The sequence below is a fragment of the Furipterus horrens genome, unplaced genomic scaffold (genome assembly GCF_987537825.1).
Source record: "Furipterus horrens unplaced genomic scaffold, mFurHor1.1.pri manual_scaffold_4, whole genome shotgun sequence".
In the NCBI taxonomy this organism is placed as follows: Eukaryota; Metazoa; Chordata; class Mammalia; order Chiroptera; family Furipteridae; genus Furipterus; species Furipterus horrens.
In genome coordinates, this window is record NW_028327174.1 from 104501325 (window position 1) to 104510328 (window position 9004).

General features: G+C 38.7%; 1 pseudogene; it reads left to right on the plus strand.

The window, feature by feature from the left end:
* Positions 1-868: 868 nt before the first annotated feature.
* Positions 869-1723, plus strand: LOC150012598 (nucleophosmin-like; annotated as a pseudogene).
* Positions 1724-9004: the final 7281 nt, after the last annotated feature.

Sequence of the window (9004 nt, forward strand, 5' to 3'; positions counted from 1 at the left end):
TAGTAGCTTCCCTGGATCCATGACCCACACCCCCTTTCCAAACAGTTGGGATTTCCTTTTAGGTTTTATGTGCTTCCACCATGCCCAGCTTGTTAGATGGAACACATTACCTCAGCACAGCCAAATATGCATTCTACTCCCATGGCTGCTTATAAGGACTGGCTTATAAGATGGGCATGTGAGCCAGGCCAGTCCAGTCACTGTGAATCTCAGGAACTTGCTGCGAATACTTGGACAAAAGCTCTCTTTCCTGTTGGATGTGAAAGAGAAGGCATGCAGCACTGGGCACTGTTGGCAGTCATCCTGAGGTGACAGGGCTGGAGGAGCCAGCCTTTGGATATATGTGACACCATGGCAGGGAGAGTGGAGTTAAAAACAAAGAAAAACTGAACTTTGGTGACATCACTGAGCAACTGAATTAGTCCTTGTCAGACTCAAGAAAGACTGTTCTCTACATTTATGTTTTCCCATTACTGAATGCTCTTTCTTGTTAAGCCACTTTGAATCATGCTTTCTTTGCTTGCATCCAAGTGAATCCTCACTGATAGAGAGGTGTTGGGGTGCAGGTCTGCTGGTTCCTCTTCCTACCTTCTAGAAACATTCCTCTCAGGAAGAGGGCAACTTCCGCTGTCTTCTTTTGATTTGCACAACTTAGACTGTATCTGAAGAATAAATTCCTGTAGATTTCTGGCCTGTCGGTGGCACCAGTCCGTGATTTCTAGTGGCCATGAGGCTGTTTGCCACTGTGAATACGTTGCTGGTCACTATATTGGTTTTCTATTACGGCATTCAAAAACAACTGTGGTTGTCTATCTCTGCCTGCCTTCCCTCTCAGCTAAGTGCCTGCTACCACCCCACAGAAGCTTTGATGGACATGGGCATAAGCCCTCTGAGGCCCCAGAACTACCTTTTTGATTGCGAACTCAAAGGTGACAAAGATTATCACTTTAAGGTGGAAAATGATGAAAATGAGCACCAATTATCTTTATGAATGGTCAGTTTAGGAGCTGGTGCAAAGGATGAATTGCACATTGTTGGAGCAGAGGCAATAAATTATGAAGGCAACCCAATTAAAGTAATACTGGCAACTTTGAAAGTGTCTGTACAGCCAAAGGTTTCCCTCAGTGGCTTTGAAATAATGCCACCTGTGGTCTTATGGTTGAAGTGTGGTTCAAGGCCTGTGCAGATTAGAGGACAGCACTTAGTATCTGTGGAGGCAGATGAGTAGTCAGAAAATGAAGAGGATGATGATGTGAAACTCCTAAGTATGTCTAGGAAGTGTTCTTCACATGGAAGTGGTAGCAAGGCTCCACAGAAAAAAGTAAAACTTGCTGCCGATGAAGATGATGAAGATAATGACGAGGACATGATGATGAAGATGATGATGATGATGATTTTGAGGATGAGGAAGCTGAAGAATAAGCTCCAGTGAAGAAACCTATACAAGATACTCCAGCCAAAAATGTGCAAAAATTAAACCAGAATGAAAAACTCAAAACAATCAACACCAAGATCAAAAGGTCAAGAATCCTTCAAAAAACAGGAAAAAATTTCTAAAACACCAAAATGACCTAGTTCTGTAGTAGACATAAAAGCAAAAATGCAAACAAGTATAGAAAAAGGTGGTTCACTTCCCAAAGCAGAAGCCTAATTATGTGAAGAATTGCTTCCGGATGACTGACCAGGAGGCTGAGATCTCTGGCAGTGGAGGAAGCCTCTTTGAGAAAATAGTTTAAACAGTTTGTTAAAATTTTCAATCTTATTTCATTTCTGTAACAGTTGATATCTTGCTGCCATTTTATAATGCAGAGTAAGAATTTTCCCTACCGTGTTTGATAAATGTTGTCCAGGTTCCATTGCCAAGAATGTGTTGTCCAAAATGCCTGTTTAGTTTTTAAATATGGAACTCCACCCTTTGCTTGGTTTTAAGTATGTGTGAAATGTTGTGATAGGATGTAATAGTAGTGGTGGTCAGACAAATGGAAATGGTGGGGAGACAAAATATACATGTGAAGTAAACTCAGCATTTTAATAAAAAAATAAACAACCATAAATTTAGCAGCTCAAAAACACACACTTATTATCTCCAAGTTACTATGGGTTGGGAGTCTGGGCACAATTTATCTGATTCTTCTGTGCACTGTCTCACAAGGCTACAATTATGGTATTGGCTGGGCTGCATTCCTTTCTGGAGTTTGGGTTTTTTTAATGATCTCTCATGGCTGTTGGAAGAATTCAGTTGCTTGTGGTTGTAGGTCTGAGGCTCTCAGGTCCTAGGCACCACCTGCAGCTCCCAGCCACATGCTCCTCTCCATGGATGGTTCACATCATACTTGCTTCTTCAAGGCCAACAGGACAGTTTTTCTCTCCAGTCTGGGGAAATGGAGTCTAATAGATATATTGTAGTATAATCCCAGGAGTGGCATCACCTTTGCCATATTCTATAGGTTAGAAGCATACAGGACCCAGCCACCTTGAATGGAAGGGGCTGCAGAAGAGTGTGACTGGGAGTCACATTAGGCTGTGCCCATCACAGTTATTTCAATAGTAATTCCGTTTTCTTAGCATTGGTATGTGGTTAGGCTATATCCCCAAACTTTTGCATCATTTCTTACTTTTTAACAGCAGATTGGCCTGAAGAATGGTTTGAGTGTTTCTAAAGAAAAGAAGCCAGTGTGGAAAAGGGGCAGTAAATCTCACACCATCACAACCCCTGAGGTAGGCACAGCTAAAGTTAAACAACTTTTTAGGCTGCTCCTGGCTCTGTACCAGCCCATCTGTGTTTGCCAACACCCAGCAGAGACATTGTGTGGTTTATTTCTTCTGTTTAATTTGAGTGTGGGCTGTTTTGAACTTTACTTGATGTTCAACGGTGGCTCACTCACTTATGTGAATGAATGTGTTCTTATGTTGACTGAACTGGCAACAAATTGCCTACCTTCGAGAGTGTGGAGGTGAAATTTAGGTGTAAAACTTATTTCTGAATTGTGCTGAAGTGCTAAACTACTGCTGATGTTTCCAGTACATTTACTGCAGCTCAACTCAACCAATTTTTAGTGATGACATTTTTGAAGTGACCAAGTTTGCGTCCCTTGTCAGAATTCTGACTGCAATAACAACACTGGACATGAGTTTTTAAAGCCCAATAGGAGGTAAAACAAGCCTGTGAATTTTACTTTTAAGTATAGTAAAGCTAAAACAAATAATTTGGCCAAAAATGATCCCATTTCTGTTTTTCTTTTTGGTATGTGATTTAGAACCCATTGTTATATTTCATTCACTTCCCTGGGATGTCTGTCCTCAAGTAATAATTCTGGCATGATTATGTCAAAATTATCTCTCCAGTAGCCAATTGTGGTGTTACAAACAGAGAATTAAGACTTCAGGTGGTGAATAAGCAGAAGCAGCTGAAGCCCTAGAAATGGAGAGACATAAACCTTCTGTTCTTCTGAAAATATTCCTGAGGACAGCAAAGGAGTAGGGTGGAAAGAGAGAGGACATGGTTTGTTATGTAAGCCAGAATTATTTCTAAAGAGAAGAAAGGTGGATTCAATTTTCTCCAATGACACTCATAAATCTTTCTCAAGCAGAGACACTGTGAGAAGGGTCATATCACTGCCACATTATGTATGAATGTCAAGTTGTTTCAAAATGCAGTACACATTATTTTCTATACAACCTATAGTCATATGAAGATAGAGTCATTTTTTAACTTTTATAAGCAAACAGAAGTCCTAAAGAGCTCATAGTGGTAAGTATGGAGAGCAGGCTATAGAGAAGGGCCACAAATTTCTGCCTTTGGTGTCTGTTGATCAACATTTTAATCAATGTTTGTATAATGGAATAGAAGTCCTATTTATCAGATTTCTGGATGCCACAGTGATAGAGCATGTGGCCAATGAAATGGACAAGTGAATCAAAATTACACAAGACAGCCTCCATCATTGATAGGAACAATGAGAGAAATCCAGGAGGGTGGTATATGACTGGTATACATATTGAAATAGGTTTAAGTTTTTATTTTTCTTATTTAAATGTTAGATAGTAAAAACATTTAAAAATTGTACAAAAAATAAGAATGTCTCATGCACAGATTTTTAAAAACTGCATGTGTGTGTGTGTGCTCATACAAATATTTATATTTATATTTTTGGATACATGTGAGTAGTATAAAATATCTTCTTGTGAAAAATATAACAGGTATTATTAAATTCTGCTATGATCTGGATATGTCCCCCACAAATTCATATGTTGAATTCTAACCCCTAAAGATGATGGTATTAGGAGGTGAGGTCTTGGGAGGTGATTGGGTTATAACCCTCACAGATAGGATTAGTGCTCCTATAAAAGAGGCTGCAGAGAGATCCCATGTTTCTTTTAACATGTGAGGGCACAGTGAGAAGGATCCAGCTATGAACTAGGAAGTTCTGCCAGGTTTACCATTGCCTTGATGTTGGATTTCTCAAGTCTCCAGAACGGTGAGAAATAAATTCCTGTTGTTTATAAGCCACCGGTCTGTGGTTCTCTGTTAATATAGCCAGAATGGACAAAGAGAAATCCTCCTTGACTTCCTTCCTGATTCTTCACTTCCCACCTAATTCCCAGAGTCTACTTTGTACTTTAAGATCTTTTAAAAACAGTGAGTAGTATTGTTTGCTTGTTTAAAAATTTATAGGAATGGCATTATGCTGTACAGTCATTATTTTGCATCTTGTGCTTTTCACCTAACAGTTTTTTTGAGATATAAACATGTTGATACATTACTTCCAATTGAGAGTAAAAGCCCAAGTCCTGAGATAGCATATGGGTCCCTCCGTTTCTTCTAGGTCCTCATGTCCTGCTACATTGCCCCTCCTGCCACACTGGCTTTCTTGCTGCACCTTGAGCACATTAGATGTGTTTCACCTCAGGGCCTTTGCACTTGCTGTTTGGGCTGCTCTTCTACTAATATACATATGCATGCCAAACTCACACTTTTCAAGCCTTTGCTCTAATGCCACTTCTCAACAAGGCCTGCACGACACTCAGACTATACTGTTTAACCTCACAAACCTGCCTCCACTCTACTGTTTTCCCCATAACAGTTGTCATTTTTCTAACATACTAGTAATATTAATTATACTTATTGTCTTTATTTTTGTCGCAATTCATTAGGATATAGGCTTTATAAGGGAAGGGATCTGTGTGCATACAAGGTTGTTTTAACATTAAAAATGAATGTATCTTATGTGATTAACATTAACAACAAAGAAAATCTTATGATGTTAAGCAATTGTTTGTTGCCACTGTTCTTTGTGTTTCATTATCTCTCTCTGACTCTTCTCCAACTCCAGTTATATATGTTTTGACTGTGTCCCACATGCATGTTATATTCTGTTCTGTCATTTCCATTTTTCTCTCTCTACTCCCTTTTTAAAAAGTCCTCACCTGAGGATGTTTATTGACTTTTAGAGAGAAAGGAAGGGAGAGAGAAAGAGACAGAAACAAAGACAGAGACAGAGAAAGATCTATGTGAGAGAGAAACATTGATTGGTTGCCTCCTGTATGTGCCCTGCCCGGTTGCCTCCCAATGAACCCTGACCAGAGATCTAACCCACAACTAGATATGTGCCCTGACCAGAGATCAAACCTGCAACCTTTTGGTACATGGGATGACACTCCAACCAACTGAGCCACCCAGCCATGGATCCCTCCTTTTTTTAGCTTCAGGGCTTCAGTCTGGAAATTTTTATTGACCTATTTTTGATTTCACTAATTCTGCCTTCAACTTCTGGTCTACTGTCAAACTCATCCATGAGCTCTTAATTTCAGATATTTTATTTGTTCAGTTCTAGAATTTCCATTTTGATTTTTTTATAGATTGTAATTCTGGGTTATCTTTAAAAAAATTTTTTCCCTATCTTTCTCCCATTTTCATGGGAGAAATAATAAATATAATAATAAAATTTATTATATTTATCATAGTTATTTTAAAGTTTTTGTCTGCTAACTCCAATATATGGATCATATGTGGTGGGCCTAATTATTTTGTCTCTTTTTTCTCTTGATTATGAGCCACTTTTTCTCATGCCTGGTGTTGAACTGCTTTGTAATTTTTGATTGGGTGTCACATACACAGTATAAATAAAAGTGGCAAAATTATTGCCAGGGAGTTCTTGCCCTTTCCTTTGTTTGCTAGCTAGATTGAAGTGTTACTCACCTCAATCTAATCAGATTTCTATGTAAGGGCTGGGTAGCAGCTTTGGTTAAACCCAGTCCACTTCTCATAGATGTCTCAAGGTCTATGGTGTACTTTTTACAGAGAACTCCCTCTAGTGGAATTTTGCTGCCTAAGGATTGTAGACAGAGATTTTATTCTGTCTTTCCAGCCCACCCCAACCTCTTGCTGCCTCAGCACTTGGTAAATGCCTTATGGCAAAAGTGGTCATGCATTTGGGGCTCCTCTGCATTTCCTCTGTCATGGCAATGCATGAAACTATCAAAAGATTCCTGGTTTTTCTTGCCCCCAGCAGTGTTCCCCTGTCTAAGTCAAGCCAGTCCTCAGCTCACACTTCACTTAGCATAAGTTCTCAAGGATGAAAATAGCTAACTATCTCAGTTCACATGGGAAGGTCTTTTCATTTTTTATAGTATTGCAGCTGGAATGATGGCTTGCTGTTACTACCATCTTCTACCTTGATGAAAGAGATATCCTGGCTATAGCAATTTATGACAGGTTTGCCCAACCACCTCTACTCTGAATTCACATTAGGGCCATATATTTAAACTTCTCTAAATTACCTGAAACTCACCAACAAATGAATATGCAAACAAATTTTTAACACACTTTTTTAAATATCCCAGGACTATGTACATGTAGGTTATAAAACCAATAACCAGCACTATATAACAAGATAAAAACAATATTTTGAGCATGCATTATATTTTTGGTGGTGTTTTAAGTGTTTTCTCAAAAACTTCATGAGGAGGGAGGGCATTATTATAATCTGCTTAACAAATACAGGAACTGAAGTTCCAAGAATTAAAGTACATTGTCCAAAGTCACTTAGCTCTCAGCTAGTAAGTGGGAAAGCTATAACTCAAACCTGGTCTACCTGACTTCTTGTACTCTTAGTCAGTACACTATAAACATTGGTGAAAAGAAGGATGCTAGGAGTTATGTCAAGTGGCATAATCATGGTGCCTTTGTTATATATAACAAACCTGCTCACACTGAAAAGCAGATGTACCACGGTGACAATTAACTACTGAATATAAGTCTTATTTAAAGCTAGACTGTGAAGAAAATATGAATAATGTCTTGATATTCACCAGGGAAGGTCTTCATATTATTTATTTCCAGTATCATTTCAAATGAACTCTTGCTATTCCTCTAGATGATTATATTTCAAAATATTTTAAGGCCAATATTTAAGCACCAATTTGACTTTTGTCACAATTTCTCACCTGCAGAATCATGTGTTTTGGAATTTGTGAAAAGACATTAAAGCAATTTAATTCACAGTATTCATAGAGTAAGACTAGTTTTGATATTTATTTTTTATTTTTTGCTAAGTTTTGTTTCTTATTATTCTTTCCTGATAGTAGCACTACCCAGAGATTAGGGAAATAGAAGCATCCTCCCCTTATTGTTCCTGCATGTTTTCCTCCATTCTAAATGTGGTTTTACTCCATTGTTTTCAAACACAGTTATCTCATTAGAAGGTCCATGGCTGTGCTATCCTGGGCTCATTATATGTATATATATTTTTCTTACATTTTTATTTTTAAGCTTTTAGATGTCCTTGTTTAAAACTCCCATGAGTGTTCCCTTCCTTTCTCATGGTTCCTGCAGCAGCAAATCAGTCTCAGAAATTTCCAAGTTGCGGAGAACAAAAAGGAAGTCACAGGAAATACAGATGGTGACAATATCTACTCCTCCTGGTACAAGTTTCTCAGGGGAACTAACTTCTTAGGCTTTACACAATGCAGACAATCAAAACTCGGGAGGAAGACAGAGTCACCAGCCCAAATCCTGTCATTTTTCAGCCACAGAAACAAAGCCCAGAGAGATGAAACAATTTGCCCAAGATAATTTAGTGTGATCTAGGAATCCTGACTCCTGGTTCATTGCCCTCTCCAGAGCCTGTCATGGGCCAAGCCCTTGTTATAAAGCCCCTCAAAGTGATGCTGAGGAGGATGACAACACCATTTATGTTTTGTGACTTATTCCTTCATGGATTAACATTTCAGGAACTCTCATTTTTACCTGTTTTGGATCAGGGCAAGACATCCAAGAACCTTATTGCCATTATCTGTGATACCAAAGAACTGAATGATAAAATTTGTTCTGGGAGCTTAGGGTCTTTGACCATTTGAAAGAATGTTGTATTGTGTGGTGCTCTGCACAAAAACAGAAGGGCCGTTCTAATCAGAACTGGAGAAGTCTCTGAGTTTCCAGCTGTGCAAGTCCGCAGCACCTGCTGAGTTAAGGAAGCAGTGAGAAACAGCGGCTTTTGGTGTGTGGGAAGCAAAATGAGTGTGCAGTCATAAATAGCTGCACTCTATGGATTTATTTATTCAATGCTTATGTTTACTGCTTATTTGTTTAGTTTATGGGTCTATTTAATCATTTTGAATTTGATCTTGCTCCCCCAGTTCTTTCATGATCTCTGAGGTTTGGCTCCACTAAGCTTACTAGAGTTTGTTCTGCTTCCAATATTTGGCTCATTAGCTACAGTACTTCCTGACCAAATCATGCCCCTAACATATACCAGTAAAAGCCTATTTAAAAGCACATTTAGTTTACGCTTTGCTTATCTGACTTATCCTTTTCATTATGCTCCAGTGTTACAAAGGAGTTCCACATTGGAGGTACAAGGTTGTACTGAGGTGATCATATTAATTTACTAGTTAAGTTTAACAGACATTTAAATAAAAATGTAAACAATAACAACAGCAAGCACAGGGTTCTTATTTTGTACCCAGATTTAGAAGCAAAGGATGAATGACCCTGTCATCGTGA